This window comes from Salmo salar, chromosome 03 (genome assembly GCF_965601325.2).
Source record: "Salmo salar chromosome 03, fSalSal1, whole genome shotgun sequence".
NCBI classification, from domain to species: Eukaryota; Metazoa; Chordata; class Actinopteri; order Salmoniformes; family Salmonidae; genus Salmo; species Salmo salar.
The window spans coordinates 1,527,377-1,547,669 of record NC_138293.1 but is presented as its reverse complement, the minus strand read 5'-3'; positions in this window follow the sequence as shown (position 1 = coordinate 1,547,669).

The following is a 20,293-nucleotide window of genomic DNA, read 5'->3' as shown; positions in this document are numbered from 1 at the left end:
GTGTGTTTAATATAGGGTCCTAACTGTGTGTTTAATATAGGGTCCTAACTGTGTGTTTAATATAGGGTCCTAACGGTCCATGTGTGTTAAATATAGTGTCCTAACTGTGTGTTTAATATAGGGTCCTAACTGTCCATGTGTGTTAAATATAGGGTCCTAACTGTGTGTTTAATATAGGGTCCTAACTGTGTGTTAAATATAGGGTCCTAACTGTGTGTTTAATATAGGGTCCTAACTGTGTGTTTAATATAGGGTCCTAACTGTGTGTTTAATATAGGGTCCTAACTGTGTGTTTAATATAGGGTCCTAACTGTGTGTTTAATATAGTGTCCTAACTGTCCATGTGTGTTTAATATAGTGTCCTAACTGTGTGTTTAATATAGTGTCCTAACTGTGTGTTTAATATAGGGTCCTAACTGTGTGTTTAATATAGTGTCCTAACTGTCCATGTGTGTTAAATATAGGGTCCTAACTGTGTGTTTAATATAGGGTCCTAACTGTGTGTTTAATATAGGGTCCTAACTGTGTGTTTAATATAGGGTCCTAACTGTGTGTTTAATATAGGGTCCTAACTGTGTGTTTAATATAGTGTCCTAACTGTGTGTTTAATATAGGGTCCTAACTGTGTGTTTAATATAGGGTCCTAACTGTGTGTTTAATATAGGGTCCTAACTGTGTGTTTAATATAGTGTCCTAACTGTCCATGTGTGTTTAATATAGGGTCCTAACTGTGTGTTTAATATAGGGTCCTAACTGTGTGTTTAATATAGGGTCCTAACTGTGTGTTTAATATAGGGTCCTAACTGTGTGTTTAATATAGTGTCCTAACTGTGTGTTTAATATAGGGTCCTAACTGTGTGTTTAATATAGGGTCCTAACTGTCCATGTGTGTTAAATATAGGGTCCTAACTGTGTGTTTAATATAGGGTCCTAACTGTGTGTTTAATATAGGGTCCTAACTGTGTGTTTAATATAGGGTCCTAACTGTCCATGTGTGTTTAATATAGGGTCCTAACTGTGTGTTTAATATAGGGTCCTAACTGTGTGTTTAATATAGGGTCCTAACTGTCCATGTGTGTTTAATATAGGGTCCTAACTGTGTGTTTAATATAGGGTCCTAACTGTGTGTTTAATATAGGGTCCTAACTGTGTGTTTAATATAGGGTCCTAACTGTCCATGTGTGTTAAATATAGTGTCCTAACTGTGTGTTAAATATAGTGTCCTAACTGTGTGTTAAATATAGTGTCCTAACTGTGTGTTAAATATAGTGTCCTAACTGTGTGTTTAATATAGGGTCCTAACTGTGTGTTTAATATAGGGTCCTAACTGTGTGTTTAATATAGGGTCCTAACTGTCCATGTGTGTTTAATATAGGGTCCTAACTGTGTGTTTAATATAGGGTCCTAACTGTGTGTTTAATATAGGGTCCTAACTGTGTGTTTAATATAGGGTCCTAACTGTGTGTTTAATATAGGGTCCTAACTGTGTGTTTAATATAGGGTCCTAACTGTGTGTTTAATATAGGGTCCTAACTGTGTGTTTAATATAGGGTCCTAACTGTGTGTTTAATATAGGGTCCTAACTGTGTGTTTAATATAGGGTCCTAACTGTCCATGTGTGTTAAATATAGGGTCCTAACTGTGTGTTTAATATAGTGTCCTAACTGTGTGTTTAATATAGTGTCCTAACTGTCCATGTGTGTTAAATATAGTGTCCTAACTGTGTGTTTAATATAGGGTCCTAACTGTGTGTTTAATATAGGGTCCTAACTGTGTGTTTAATATAGGGTCCTAACTGTGTGTTTAATATAGGGTCCTAACTGTGTGTTTAATATAGGGTCCTAACTGTGTGTTTAATATAGGGTCCTAACTGTCCATGTGTGTTAAATATAGGGTCCTAACTGTGTGTTTAATATAGGGTCCTAACTGTCCATGTGTGTTTAATATAGGGTCCTAACTGTGTGTTTAATATAGTGTCCTAACTGTGTGTTAAATATAGGGTCCTAACTGTGTGTTTAATATAGTGTCCTAACTGTGTGTTAAATATAGGGTCCTAACTGTGTGTTTAATATAGGGTCCTAACTGTCCATGTGTGTTTAATATAGGGTCCTAACTGTGTGTTTAATATAGTGTCCTAACTGTGTGTTTAATATAGGGTCCTAACTGTGTGTTTAATATAGTGTCCTAACTGTCCATGTGTGTTAAATATAGGGTCCTAACTGTGTGTTTAATATAGGGTCCTAACTGTGTGTTTAATATAGGGTCCTAACTGTGTGTTTAATATAGTGTCCTAACTGTCCATGTGTGTTAAATATAGGGTCCTAACTGTGTGTTTAATATAGGGTCCTAACTGTGTGTTTAATATAGGGTCCTAACTGTGTGTTTAATATAGGGTCCTAACTGTGTGTTTAATATAGGGTCCTAACTGTCCATGTGTGTTAAATATAGGGTCCTAACTGTGTGTTTAATATAGGGTCCTAACTGTGTGTTTAATATAGGGTCCTAACTGTGTGTTTAATATAGGGTCCTAACTGTGTGTTTAATATAGGGTCCTAACTGTGTGTTTAATATAGGGTCCTAACTGTGTGTTTAATATAGGGTCCTAACTGTGTGTTTTGAAAGGTGCTTATAAGTTGTAACTAAAACTTATGTACGTCCATATTATTATTATCATCATCATCATCATCATCCAGGACAATGGCAGGCTGGAGGGCTGGGGCATATTAGGGACCCTGTAAAGGGCTGGGGCATAGTAGGGCCCCTGTAGAGGGCTGGGGTATAGTAGGGCCCCTGTATAGGGCAGGGGTATAGTAGGGCCCCTGTATAGGGCAGGGGTATAGTAGGGCCCCTGTATAGGGCAGGGGTATAGTAGGGCCCCTGTAGAGGGCTGGGACATAGCATGGCCCCTGTAGAGGGCTGGGGCATAGTAGGGCCCCTATAGAGGGCAGGGGTATAGTAGGGCCCCTATAGAGGGCAGGGGCATAGTAGGGCCCCTGTAAAGGGCTGGGGCATAGTAGGGCCCCTGTAGAGGGCTGGGGCATAGCAGGGCCCCTGTAGAGGGCTGGGGCATAGCAGGGCCCCTGTAGAGGGCTGGGGGCATAGCAGGGCCCCTGTAGAGGGCTGGGGGCATAGCAGGGCCCCTGTAGAGGGCTGGGGCATAGCAGGGCCCCTGTAGAGGGACTAGAGACCCACAGTCTCCTCTACCACATACAGATGGCCTACGAGATCCACTGCTGAGAGGAGATCACTGAGAGGAGAGATCCACTGCTGAGAGGAGATTACTGAGAGGAGAGATCCATTACTGAGAGGAGAGATCCACTGCTGAGAGGAGATCACTGAGGGGAGATCACTGAGAAGAGGAGATCACTGAGGGGAGAGATCCACTCTAAACCACACCCTGAAGACCAATAATGGTTACCTCCGCAGAACCAATAATGGTTACCTCCGCAGAACCAATAATGGTTACCTCCGCAGAACCAATAATGGTTACCTCCGCAGAACCAATAATGGTTACCTCCGCAGAACCAATAATGGTTACCTCCGCAGAACCAATAAATGCAGCCTCAGGATATGCAGTTGCAGTTTTTACAATCACCAAAGAAAATGATATTGGAAGGTTACGCAGTCGGCATTTGACGGTGAGGTATTCCAGATCGGGAGGACAAAAGGACTTGAGTTCCTGTACGTTCTTTCTTCCTGTCTGCACAATGAACCCCGCTGGCTGAATGGATGGGGAGAATATATCCCGAGAGGGCCACGATTCCGTAAAACATAAAATGTTACAGTCCCTGATGTTGCTCTTGGTAGGAGATTCTCGTCCTGAGATCATCTGCTTTATTGTCCAGGGACTGAACGTTAGCGACTATTACACTCTGAAGCGAAGGATGGCTTATACACTACCTTCTATACTCTCAATATACACCATCATATATAACTACTGTCTATACACACCATCCTATATAACTACTGTCTATACACACCATCCTATATAACTACTGTCTATACACACCACCCTATATAACTACTGTCTATACACACCACCCTATATAACTACTGTCTATACACACCATCCTATATAACTACTGTCTATACACACCATCCTATATAACTACTGTCTATACACACCATCCTGTATAACTACTGTCTATACACACCATCCTATATAACTACTGTCTATACACACCATCCTATATAACTACTGTCTATACTGTCTATACACACCATCCTATATAACTACTGTCTATACACACCATCCTATATAACTACTGTCTATACACACCATCCTGTATAACTACTGTCTATACACACCATCCTGTATAACTACTGTCTATACACACCATCCTATATAACTACTGTCTATACACACCATCCTATATAACTACTGTCTATACTGTCTATACACACCATCCTATATAACTACTGTCTATACACACCACCCTATATAACTACTGTCTATACACACCATCCTATATAACTACTGTCTATACACACCATCCTGTATAACTACTGTCTATACACACCATCCTATATAACTACTGTCTATACACACCATCCTATATAACTACTGTCTATACACACCATCCTATATAACTACTGTCTATACACACCATCCTATATAACTACTGTCTATACACACCATCCTATATAACTACTGTCTATACACACCATCCTATATAACTACTGTCTATACACACCACCCTATATAACTACTGTCTATACACACCATCCTATATAACTACTGTCTATACACACCACCCTATATAACTACTGTCTATACACACCACCCTATATAACTACTGTCTATACACACCATCCTATATAACTACTGTCTATACACACCATCCTATATAACTACTGTCTATACTGTCTATACACACCATCCTATATAACTACTGTCTATACACACCATCCTATATAACTACTGTCTATACACACCATCCTATATAACTACTGTCTATACACACCATCCTGTATAACTACTGTCTATACACACCATCCTATATAACTACTGTCTATACACACCATCCTGTATAACTACTGTCTATACACACCATCCTATATAACTACTGTCTATACACACCATCCTGTCTATACACACCATCCTATATAACTACTGTCTATACACACCATCCTATATAACTACTGTCTATACACACCATCCTATATAACTACTGTCTATACACACCATCCTGTATAACTACTGTCTATACACACCATCCTATATAACTACTGTCTATACACACCATCCTATATAACTACTGTCTATACACACCATCCTATATAACTACTGTCTATACGCACACCCATCCTATATAACTACTGTCTATACACACCATCCTATATAACTACTGTCTATACACACCATCCTATATAACTACTGTCTATACACACCATCCTGTATAACTACTGTCTATACACACCATCCTGTATAACTACTGTCTATACACACCATCCTATATAACTACTGTCTATACACACCATCCTGTATAACTACTGTCTATACACACCATCCTGTATAACTACTGTCTATACACACCATCCTATATAACTACTGTCTATACACACCATCCTATATAACTACTGTCTATACACACCATCCTGTATAACTACTGTCTATACACACCATCCTATATAACTACTGTCTATACACACCATCCTATATAACTACTGTCTATACACACCATCCTGTATAACTACTGTCTATACACACCATCCTATATAACTACTGTCTATACACACCATCCTGTATAACTACTGTCTATACACACCATCCTGTATAACTACTGTCTATACACACCATCCTATATAACTACTGTCTATACACACCATCCTATATAACTACTGTCTATACACACCATCCTATATAACTACTGTCTATACACACCATCCTATATAACTACTGTCTATACACACCATCCTATATAACTACTGTCTATACACACCATCCTATATAACTACTGTCTATACACACCATCCTTTATAACTACTGTCTATACACACCACCCTATATAACTACTGTCTATACACACCATCCTGTATAACTACTGTCTATACACACCATCCTGTCTATACACACCATCCTATATAACTACTGTCTATACACACCATCCTATATAACTACTGTCTATACACACCATCCTATATAACTACTGTCTATACACACCATCCTATATAACTACTGTCTATACACACCATCCTATATAACTACTGTCTATACTGTCTATACACACCATCCTGTATAACTACTGTCTATACACACCATCCTATATAACTACTGTCTATACACACCATCCTATATAACTACTGTCTATACACACCATCCTATATAACTACTGTCTATACACACCATCCTATATAACTACTGTCTATACACACCATCCTATATAACTACTGTCTATACACACCATCCTATATAACTACTGTCTATACTGTCTATACACACCATCCTGTATAACTACTGTCTATACACACCATCCTATATAACTACTGTCTATACACACCATCCTATATAACTACTGTCTATACACACCATCCTTTATAACTACTGTCTATACACACCATCCTATATAACTACTGTCTATACACACCATCCTATATAACTACTGTCTATACACACCATCCTATATAACTACTGTCTATACACACCATCCTATATAACTACTGTCTATACACACCATCCTTTATAACTACTGTCTATACACACCATCCTATATAACTACTGTCTATACACACCATCCTGTATAACTACTGTCTATACACACCATCCTATATAACTACTGTCTATACACACCATCCTATATAACTACTGTCTATACACACCATCCTATATAACTACTGTCTATACACACCATCCTATATAACTACTGTCTATACACACCATCCTATATAACTACTGTCTATACACACCATCCTGTATAACTACTGTCTATACACACCATCCTATATAACTACTGTCTATACACACCATCCTATATAACTACTGTCTATACACACCATCCTATATAACTACTGTCTATACACACCATCCTATATAACTACTGTCTATACACACCATCCTATATAACTACTGTCTATACACACCATCCTATATAACTACTGTCTATACACACCATCCTATATAACTACTGTCTATACACACCATCCTATATAACTACTGTCTATACACACCATCCTATATAACTACTGTCTATACACACCACCCTATATAACTACTGTCTATACACACCATCCTATATAACTACTGTCTATACACACCATCCTGTATAACTACTGTCTATACACACCATCCTATATAACTACTGTCTATACACACCATCCTATATAACTACTGTCTATACACACCATCCTATATAACTACTGTCTATACACACCATCCTATATAACTACTGTCTATACACACCATCCTATATAACTACTGTCTATACACACCATCCTATATAACTACTGTCTATACACACCATCCTATATAACTACTGTCTATACACACCATCCTATATAACTACTGTCTATACACACCATCCTATATAACTACTGTCTATACACACCATCCTATATAACTACTGTCTATACACACCATCCTATATAACTACTGTCTATACAGGTGTCATGACGTTGGCCTGTTGGGGGAGGTTTATGACCCCCATAAATACCTTTCCCATTTCTTTCCTCTCTCTACTCTACCGATGTGACTATTGAAAATCCCTTTGCTAACATAGAGAGTCTGGTAACATCAAAAGGTGGGAAACTGAACCATATTTCGGTAATCCAACCAGTTGAAAATATGTGTTGGTACTTAATGAATCTGATGTCAGATCAGTTGGCGTCTGAGACATTATGACTGATGACAGGACGACATAAACTGCATCTTGTAAAGTCGACACCTTCTAGTTATCAGATTCACATGGAATTGTTGTGCAATTTAAATGTTTAAATATGAAACTATTTGTGAAAAGATTAAATGTAATTTTAGCTTCTTAAACTCTGCTCACTCAGAGGCCCCGCCCAAGTGAACAGACACTGGTTGTAAAGTATGAAACACGCCCTTCTATTCACCACTATATAAACCTGTTGACGAAAATTCAACTTCCTGTTCCGAGGACGTGAGGACGACGGTCCGACGTTAAAAGGGCTCAGATAATAACCTAACGAAATTAGTATCGTGTTCAATGTTCAGGTGACGATCGACACGCCGAAAGGATGAATTTCAACTATACCAGCCAGAATATAGCACTAGCTTAAAAGCATGGCAACTTGGTATGAACTTTGAACTCTTATTCACTCCAGAATTGATACCTCCTAGCCGTTGAGTTAGCAGCAGCCGCTGTAAACGTGGGCTAGGAAAGGACGGACGACGTATCCAGTCTAACACACACAACGATACTACAACGTACCCAGTTTACCACCAGAGACATTCTTCAGAGGACAAGAGATCCCTGCTGGGCAACGTGGCCTTCCATCTACGACCAACCTATTGAAGCGCAGCTCAGAGTAAATATTCCTTCAATTTTCCTTTTTCAAATGGACGGTTATTTAGAATGCATAAGATTCTGTATTTACGATAGCATAGCTTCTCCTTTTGTTCCTCAGTCTTCCCGCTCTTTCATTCAAAACCCAACCCCCTTTTCTTTGTGTAACCAGCCATCATATCTGTTCCGTCCGCTAGGGACGTTTTTCTTTATGACATCATTTGTAATTAAGGTATGATCCATTCTGTGTAGATGTAATTCTGTGTGATTATTTAGGTATTTAGTAAATAAATAATTAAACCAAATTTTGTATTGCTGATTCAACTTGTTAGTCAGGGTTCGTGAAGATAACCAAGAATTTACAACTTTCAGATGAGACTGAATAAAGTGACGATTAAATATTGACTGCTACTGATATAAAAGATTACTAGGTTTTTAAGAGTTTATTCGGAAGATAACAGCTCTATAAACATTATTTCATGGTGCCCTGATTTTCTAGTTAATCACATTTACCTGATTATGTCACGTCCTGACCATGGAAAGCTCTTATTTTCTATGTTAGAGTAGGTCAGGGCATGACTGGTGGTTTAGCTAGTCTAGTTTATTATTTCTATGTGGGGTTCTAGGTTTTGTTTTTCTATGTTGGTGATTGTGTATGATTCCCAATTAGTGGCAGCTGGTAATCGTTGTCTCTAATTGGGGATCATACTTAAGTAGCTTGTTTTTCCACTTGTGGGTTGTGGGATATTGTTTATGTGTAGCTGATTTTGTAGCCACGGTTCGTTTATTCTTTATTTGTTTTGTATTTTTCTAAAGTTTCACATTCTAATAAATTATGTGGAACGCTACTCACGGTGCGCTTTGGTCCGATCATTTCAAGGAACGTGACAGATTAGCTTAAACAGGTAATGTTAATTACAGAGAAATGATTTTATAGAATAGCATGTCATGTCATGTCACGTCCTGACCAGTATAGAGGATTGTTTGTATTATTTGGTCAGGACGTGGCAGAGGCATGTTTGTCTTGTATGGTGGTTTTTTTTGTGTATAGCTTAGAGGGGTGTGTTATTTATGTGTTCCGGGGTTTTGTGGTGTATGTTTTAGTATGAGTAGGTTCTAGATTAAGTTTTCTATGTGCAGGTTTGGGTGCTGGACTCTCAATTGGAGGCAGGTGTTTCTAGTTGCCTCTGATTGGGAGTCCTATAAGTAGGTGTGTGTTTTGTTTGTCACTTGTGGGTAGTTGTATGTTAGCACTGCTTTTGTTTAGCCTGCGACACTGTTTCCTGTCGTGAGTTTTGCTTATTGTTTTTTCCTCGTGGTCACATTTTAAATAAATGATAATGAGCAAGCAATCCGCTGCATATTGGTCCACTTTGTCCGACAGCGATTTCAACATATCTTCTGACGAAGAGGTTTGTGACATGTCCCTTAATCCGGCATAGCCAAAGACACGACACTGTCTATACACACCATCCTATATAACTACTGTCTATACACACCATCCTATATAACTACTGTCTATACACACCATCCTATATAACTACTGTCTATACACACCATCCTATATAACTACTGTCTATACACACCATCCTATATAACTACTGTCTATACACACCATCCTATATAACTACTGTCTATACACACCATCCTATATAACTACTGTCTATACACACCATCCTATATAACTACTGTCTATACACACCATCCTATATAACTACTGTCTATACACACCATCCTATATAACTACTGTCTATACACACCATCCTATATAACTACTGTCTATACACACCATCCTATATAACTACTGTCTATACACACCATCCTATTTAACAACTGTCTATACACACCATCCTATATAACTACTGTCTATACACACCATCCTATATAACTACTGTCTATACACACCATCCTGTATAACTACTGTCTATACACACCATCCTGTATAACTACTGTCTATACACACCATCCTATATAACTACTGTCTATACACACCATCCTATATAACTACTGTCTATACACACCATCCTATATAACTACTGTCTATACACACCATCCTATATAACTACTGTCTATACACACCATCCTGTATAACTACTGTCTATACACACCATCCTATATAACTACTGTCTATACACACCATCCTATATAACTACTGTCTATACACACCATCCTGTATAACTACTGTCTATACACACCATCCTGTATAACTACTGTCTATACACACCATCCTATATAACTACTGTCTATACACACCATCCTATATAACTACTGTCTATACACACCATCCTATATAACTACTGTCTATACACACCATCCTATATAACTACTGTCTATACACACCATCCTATATAACTACTGTCTATACACACCATCCTGTATAACTACTGTCTATACACACCATCCTGTATAACTACTGTCTATACACACCATCCTGTATAACTACTGTCTATACACACCATCCTATATAACTACTGTCTATACACACCATCCTATATAACTACTGTCTATACACACCATCCTGTATAACTACTGTCTATACACACCATCCTATATAACTACTGTCTATACACACCATCATATATAACTACTGTCTATACACACCATCCTATATAACTACTGTCTATACACACCATCCTATATAACTACTGTCTATACACACCATCCTATATAACTACTGTCTATACACACCATCCTGTATAACTACTGTCTATACTGTCTATACACACCATCCTGTATAACTACTGTCTATACACACCATCCTATATAACTACTGTCTATACACACCATCCTATATAACTACTGTCTATACACACCATCCTATATAACTACTGTCTATACACACCATCCTTTATAACTACTGTCTATACACACCACCCTATATAACTACTGTCTATACACACCATCCTGTATAACTACTGTCTATACACACCATCCTGTCTATACACACCATCCTATATAACTACTGTCTATACACACCATCCTATATAACTACTGTCTATACACACCATCCTATATAACTACTGTCTATACACACCATCCTATATAACTACTGTCTATACACACCATCCTATATAACTACTGTCTATACTGTCTATACACACCATCCTGTATAACTACTGTCTATACACACCATCCTATATAACTACTGTCTATACACACCATCCTATATAACTACTGTCTATACACACCATCCTTTATAACTACTGTCTATACACACCATCCTATATAACTACTGTCTATACACACCATCCTATATAACTACTGTCTATACACACCATCCTATATAACTACTGTCTATACTGTCTATACACACCATCCTGTATAACTACTGTCTATACACACCATCCTATATAACTACTGTCTATACACACCATCCTATATAACTACTGTCTATACACACCATCCCATATAACTACTGTCTATACACACCATCCTATATAACTACTGTCTATACTGTCTATACACACCATCCTGTATAACTACTGTCTATACACACCATCCTATATAACTACTGTCTATACACACCATCCTATATAACTACTGTCTATACACACCATCCTTTATAACTACTGTCTATACACACCATCCTATATAACTACTGTCTATACACACCATCCTATATAACTACTGTCTATACACACCATCCTATATAACTACTGTCTATACACACCATCCTATATAACTACTGTCTATACACACCATCCTTTATAACTACTGTCTATACACACCATCCTATATAACTACTGTCTATACACACCATCCTGTATAACTACTGTCTATACACACCATCCTATATAACTACTGTCTATACACACCATCCTATATAACTACTGTCTATACACACCATCCTATATAACTACTGTCTATACACACCATCCTATATAACTACTGTCTATACACACCATCCTATATAACTACTGTCTATACACACCATCCTGTATAACTACTGTCTATACACACCATCCTATATAACTACTGTCTATACACACCATCCTATATAACTACTGTCTATACACACCATCCTATATAACTACTGTCTATACACACCATCCTATATAACTACTGTCTATACACACCATCCTATATAACTACTGTCTATACACACCATCCTGTATAACTACTGTCTATACACACCATCCTATATAACTACTGTCTATACACACCATCCTATATAACTACTGTCTATACACACCATCCTATATAACTACTGTCTATACACACCATCCTATATAACTACTGTCTATACACACCATCCTATATAACTACTGTCTATACACACCATCCTATATAACTACTGTCTATACACACCATCCTATATAACTACTGTCTATACACACCATCCTATATAACTACTGTCTATACACACCATCCTATATAACTACTGTCTATACACACCATCCTATATAACTACTGTCTATACACACCATCCTATATAACTACTGTCTATACACACCATCCTATATAACTACTGTCTATACACACCATCCTATATAACTACTGTCTATACACACCACCCTATATAACTACTGTCTATACACACCATCCTATATAACTACTGTCTATACACACCATCCTGTATAACTACTGTCTATACACACCATCCTATATAACTACTGTCTATACACACCATCCTATATAACTACTGTCTATACACACCATCCTATATAACTACTGTCTATACACACCATCCTATATAACTACTGTCTATACACACCATCCTATATAACTACTGTCTATACACACCATCCTATATAACTACTGTCTATACACACCATCCTATATAACTACTGTCTATACACACCATCCTATATAACTACTGTCTATACACACCATCCTATATAACTACTGTCTATACACACCATCCTATATAACTACTGTCTATACACACCATCCTATATAACTACTGTCTATACACACCATCCTATATAACTACTGTCTATACACACCATCCTATATAACTACTGTCTATACACACCATCCTATATAACTACTGTCTATACAGGTGTCATGACGTTGGCCTGTTGGGGGAGGTTTATGACCCCCATAAATACCTTTCCCATTTCTTTCCTCTCTCTACTCTACCGATGTGACTATTGAAAATCCCTTTGCTAACATAGAGAGTCTGGTAACATCAAAAGGTGGGAAACTGAACCATATTTCGGTAATCCAACCAGTTGAAAATATGTGTTGGTACTTAATGAATCTGATGTCAGATCAGTTGGCGTCTGAGACATTATGACTGATGACAGGACGACATAAACTGCATCTTGTAAAGTCGACACCTTCTAGTTATCAGATTCACATGGAATTGTTGTGCAATTTAAATGTTTAAATATGAAACTATTTGTGAAAAGATTAAATGTAATTTTAGCTTCTTAAACTCTGCTCACTCAGAGGCCCCGCCCAAGTGAACAGACACTGGTTGTAAAGTATGAAACACGCCCTTCTATTCACCACTATATAAACCTGTTGACGAAAATTCAACTTCCTGTTCCGAGGACGTGAGGACGACGGTCCGACGTTAAAAGGGCTCAGATAATAACCTAACGAAATTAGTATCGTGTTCAATGTTCAGGTGACGATCGACACGCCGAAAGGATGAATTTCAACTATACCAGCCAGAATATAGCACTAGCTTAAAAGCATGGCAACTTGGTATGAACTTTGAACTCTTATTCACTCCAGAATTGATACCTCCTAGCCGTTGAGTTAGCAGCAGCCGCTGTAAACGTGGGCTAGGAAAGGACGGACGACGTATCCAGTCTAACACACACAACGATACTACAACGTACCCAGTTTACCACCAGAGACATTCTTCAGAGGACAAGAGATCCCTGCTGGGCAACGTGGCCTTCCATCTACGACCAACCTATTGAAGCGCAGCTCAGAGTAAATATTCCTTCAATTTTCCTTTTTCAAATGGACGGTTATTTAGAATGCATAAGATTCTGTATTTACGATAGCATAGCTTCTCCTTTTGTTCCTCAGTCTTCCCGCTCTTTCATTCAAAACCCAACCCCCTTTTCTTTGTGTAACCAGCCATCATATCTGTTCCGTCCGCTAGGGACGTTTTTCTTTATGACATCATTTGTAATTAAGGTATGATCCATTCTGTGTAGATGTAATTCTGTGTGATTATTTAGGTATTTAGTAAATAAATAATTAAACCAAATTTTGTATTGCTGATTCAACTTGTTAGTCAGGGTTCGTGAAGATAACCAAGAATTTACAACTTTCAGATGAGACTGAATAAAGTGACGATTAAATATTGACTGCTACTGATATAAAAGATTACTAGGTTTTTAAGAGTTTATTCGGAAGATAACAGCTCTATAAACATTATTTCATGGTGCCCTGATTTTCTAGTTAATCACATTTACCTGATTATGTCACGTCCTGACCATGGAAAGCTCTTATTTTCTATGTTAGAGTAGGTCAGGGCATGACTGGTGGTTTAGCTAGTCTAGTTTATTATTTCTATGTGGGGTTCTAGGTTTTGTTTTTCTATGTTGGTGATTGTGTATGATTCCCAATTAGTGGCAGCTGGTAATCGTTGTCTCTAATTGGGGATCATACTTAAGTAGCTTGTTTTTCCACTTGTGGGTTGTGGGATATTGTTTATGTGTAGCTGATTTTGTAGCCACGGTTCGTTTATTCTTTATTTGTTTTGTATTTTTCTAAAGTTTCACATTCTAATAAATTATGTGGAACGCTACTCACGGTGCGCTTTGGTCCGATCATTTCAAGGAACGTGACAGATTAGCTTAAACAGGTAATGTTAATTACAGAGAAATGATTTTATAGAATAGCATGTCATGTCATGTCACGTCCTGACCAGTATAGAGGATTGTTTGTATTATTTGGTCAGGACGTGGCAGAGGCATGTTTGTCTTGTATGGTGGTTTTTTTTGTGTATAGCTTAGAGGGGTGTGTTATTTATGTGTTCCGGGGTTTTGTGGTGTATGTTTTAGTATGAGTAGGTTCTAGATTAAGTTTTCTATGTGCAGGTTTGGGTGCTGGACTCTCAATTGGAGGCAGGTGTTTCTAGTTGCCTCTGATTGGGAGTCCTATAAGTAGGTGTGTGTTTTGTTTGTCACTTGTGGGTAGTTGTATGTTAGCACTGCTTTTGTTTAGCCTGCGACACTGTTTCCTGTCGTGAGTTTTGCTTATTGTTTTTTCCTCGTGGTCACATTTTAAATAAATGATAATGAGCAAGCAATCCGCTGCATATTGGTCCACTTTGTCCGACAGCGATTTCAACATATCTTCTGACGAAGAGGTTTGTGACATGTCCCTTAATCCGGCATAGCCAAAGACACGACACTGTCTATACACACCATCCTATATAACTACTGTCTATACACACCATCCTATATAACTACTGTCTATACACACCATCCTATATAACTACTGTCTATACACACCATCCTATATAACTACTGTCTATACACACCATCCTATATAACTACTGTCTATACTGTCTATACACACCATCCTATATAACTACTGTCTATACACACCATCCTATATAACTACTGTCTATACACACCATCCTATATAACTACTGTCTATATACACCATCCTATATAACTACTGTCTATACACACCATCCTATATAACTACTGTCTATACACACCATCCTATATAACTACTGTCTATACACACCATCCTATATAACTACTGTCTATACACACCATCCTATATAACTACTGTCTATACACACCATCCTATATAACTACTGTCTATACACACCATCCTATTTAACTACTGTCTATACACACCATCCTATATAACTACTGTCTATACACACCATCCTATATAACTACTGTCTATACACACCATCCTGTATAACTACTGTCTATACACACCATCCTGTATAACTACTGTCTATACACACCATCCTATATAACTACTGTCTATACACACCATCCTATATAACTACTGTCTATACACACCATCCTGTATAACTACTGTCTATACTGTCTATACACACCATCCTATATAACTACTGTCTATACACACCATCCTGTATAACTACTGTCTATACACACCATCCTATATAACTACTGTCTATACACACCATCCTATATAACTACTGTCTATACACACCATCCTATATAACTACTGTCTATACACACCATCCTATATAACTACTGTCTATACACACCATCCTGTATAACTACTGTCTATACACACCATCCTATATAACTACTGTCTATACACACCATCCAATATAACTACTGTCTATATACACCATCCTATATAACTACTGTCTATACACACCATCCTATATAACTACTGTCTATACAGGTGTCATGACGTTGGCCTGTTGGGGGAGGTTTATGACCCCCATAAATACCTTTCCCATTTTTTTCCTCTCTCTACTCTACCGATGTGACTATTGAAAATCCCTTTGCTAACATAGAGAGTCTGGTAACATCAAAAGGTGGGAAACTGAACCATATTTCGGTAATCCAACCAGTTGAAAATATGTGTTGGTACTTAATGAATCTGATGTCAGATCAGTTGGCGTCTGAGACATTATGACTGATGACAGGACGACATAAACTGCATCTTGTAAAGTCGACACCTTCTAGTTATCAGATTCACATGGAATTGTTGTGCAATTTAAATGTTTAAATATGAAACTATTTGTGAAAAGATTAAATGTAATTTTAGCTTCTTAAACTCTGCTCACTCAGAGGCCCCGCCCAAGTGAACAGACACTGGTTGTAAAGTATGAAACACGCCCTTCTATTCACCACTATATAAACCTGTTGACGAAAATTCAACTTCCTGTTCCGAGGACGTGAGGACGACGGTCCGACGTTAAAAGGGCTCAGATAATAACCTAACGAAATTAGTATCGTGTTCAATGTTCAGGTGACGATCGACACGCCGAAAGGATGAATTTCAACTATACCAGCCAGAATATAGCACTAGCTTAAAAGCATGGCAACTTGGTATGAACTTTGAACTCTTATTCACTCCAGAATTGATACCTCCTAGCCGTTGAGTTAGCAGCAGCCGCTGTAAACGTGGGCTAGGAAAGGACGGACGACGTATCCAGTCTAACACACACAACGATACTACAACGTACCCAGTTTACCACCAGAGACATTCTTCAGAGGACAAGAGATCCCTGCTGGGCAACGTGGCCTTCCATCTACGACCAACCTATTGAAGCGCAGCTCAGAGTAAATATTCCTTCAATTTTCCTTTTTCAAATGGACGGTTATTTAGAATGCATAAGATTCTGTATTTACGATAGCATAGCTTCTCCTTTTGTTCCTCAGTCTTCCCGCTCTTTCATTCAAAACCCAACCCCCTTTTCTTTGTGTAACCAGCCATCATATCTGTTCCGTCCGCTAGGGACGTTTTTCTTTATGACATCATTTGTAATTAAGGTATGATCCATTCTGTGTAGATGTAATTCTGTGTGATTATTTAGGTATTTAGTAAATAAATAATTAAACCAAATTCTGTATTGCTGATTCAACTTGTTAGTCAGGGTTCGTGAAGATAACCAAGAATTTACAACTTTCAGATGAGACTGAATAAAGTGACGATTAAATATTGACTGCTACTGATATAAAAGATTACTAGGTTTTTAAGAGTTTATTCGGAAGATAACAGCTCTATAAACATTATTTCATGGTGCCCTGATTTTCTAGTTAATCACATTTACCTGATTATGTCACGTCCTGACCATGGAAAGCTCTTATTTTCTATGTTAGAGTAGGTCAGGGCATGACTGGTGGTTTAGCTAGTCTAGTTTATTATTTCTATGTGGGGTTCTAGGTTTTGTTTTTCTATGTTGGTGATTGTGTATGATTCCCAATTAGTGGCAGCTGGTAATCGTTGTCTCTAATTGGGGATCATACTTAAGTAGCTTGTTTTTCCACTTGTGGGTTGTGGGATATTGTTTATGTGTAGCTGATTTTGTAGCCACGGTTCGTTTATTCTTTATTTGTTTTGTATTTTTCTAAAGTTTCACATTCTAATAAATTATGTGGAACGCTACTCACGGTGCGCTTTGGTCCGATCATTTCAAGGAACGTGACAGATTAGCTTAAACAGGTAATGTTAATTACAGAGAAATGATTTTATAGAATAGCATGTCATGTCACGTCCTGACCAGTATAGAGGATTGTTTGTATTATTTGGTCAGGACGTGGCAGAGGCATGTTTGTCTTGTATGGTGGTTTTTTTGTGTATAGCTTAGAGGGGTGTGTTATTTATGTGTTCCGGGGTTTTGTGGTGTATGTTTTAGTATGAGTAGGTTCTAGATTAAGTTTTCTATGTGCAGGTTTGGGTGCTGGACTCTCAATTGGAGGCAGGTGTTTCTAGTTGCCTCTGATTGGGAGTCCTATAAGTAGGTGTGTGTTTTGTTTGTCACTTGTGGGTAGTTGTATGTTAGCACTGCTTTTGTTTAGCCTGCGACACTGTTTCCTGTCGTGAGTTTTGCTTATTGTTTTTTCCTCGTGGTCACATTTTAAATAAATGATAATGAGCAAGCAATCCGCTGCATATTGGTCCACTTTGTCCGACAGCGATTTCAACATATCTTCTGACGAAGAGGTTTGTGACATGTCCCTTAATCCGGCATAGCCAAAGACACGACACTGTCTATACACACCATCCTATATAACTACTGTCTATACACACCATCCTATATAACTACTGTCTATACACACCATCCTGTATAACTACTGTCTATACACACCATCCTATATAACTACTGTCTATACACACCATCCTATATAACTACTGTCTATACACACCATCCTGTATAACTACTGTCTATACACACCATCCTATATAACTACTGTCTATACTGTCTATACACACCATCCTATATAACTACTGTCTATACACACCATCCTATATAACTACTGTCTATACACACCACCCTATATAACTACTGTCTATACACACCATCCTATATAACTACTGTCTATACACACCATCCTATATAACTACTGTCTATACACACCATCCTATATAACTACTGTCTATACACACCATCCTATATAACTACTGTCTATACACACCATCCTATATAACTACTGTCTATACACACCATCCTATATAACTACTGTCTATACACACCATCCTATATAACTACTGTCTATACACACCATCCTATATAACTACTGTCTATACACACCATCCTATATAACTACTGTCTATACACACCATCCTATATAACTACTGTCTATACACACCATCCTATATAACTACTGTCTATACACACCACCCTATATAACTACTGTCTATACACACCATCCTATATAACTACTGTCTATACACACCATCCTGTATAACTACTGTCTATACACACCATCCTATATAACTACTGTCTATACACACCATCCTGTATAACTACTGTCTATACACACCATCCTATATAACTGTCTATACACACCATCCTATATAACTACTGTCTATACACACCATCCTATATAACTACTGTCTATACACACCATCCTATATAACTACTGTCTATACACACCATCCTGTATAACTACTGTCTATACACACCATCCTATATAACTACTGTCTATACACACCATCCTATATAACTACTGTCTATACACACCATCCTATATAACTACTGTCTATACACACCATCCTGTATAACTACTGTCTATACACACCATCCTATATAACTACTGTCTATACACACCATCCTATATAACTACTGTCTATACACACCATCCTATATAACTACTGTCTATACACACCATCCTATATAACTACTGTCTATACACACCACCCTATATAACTACTGTCTATACACACCATCCTATATAACTACTGTCTAT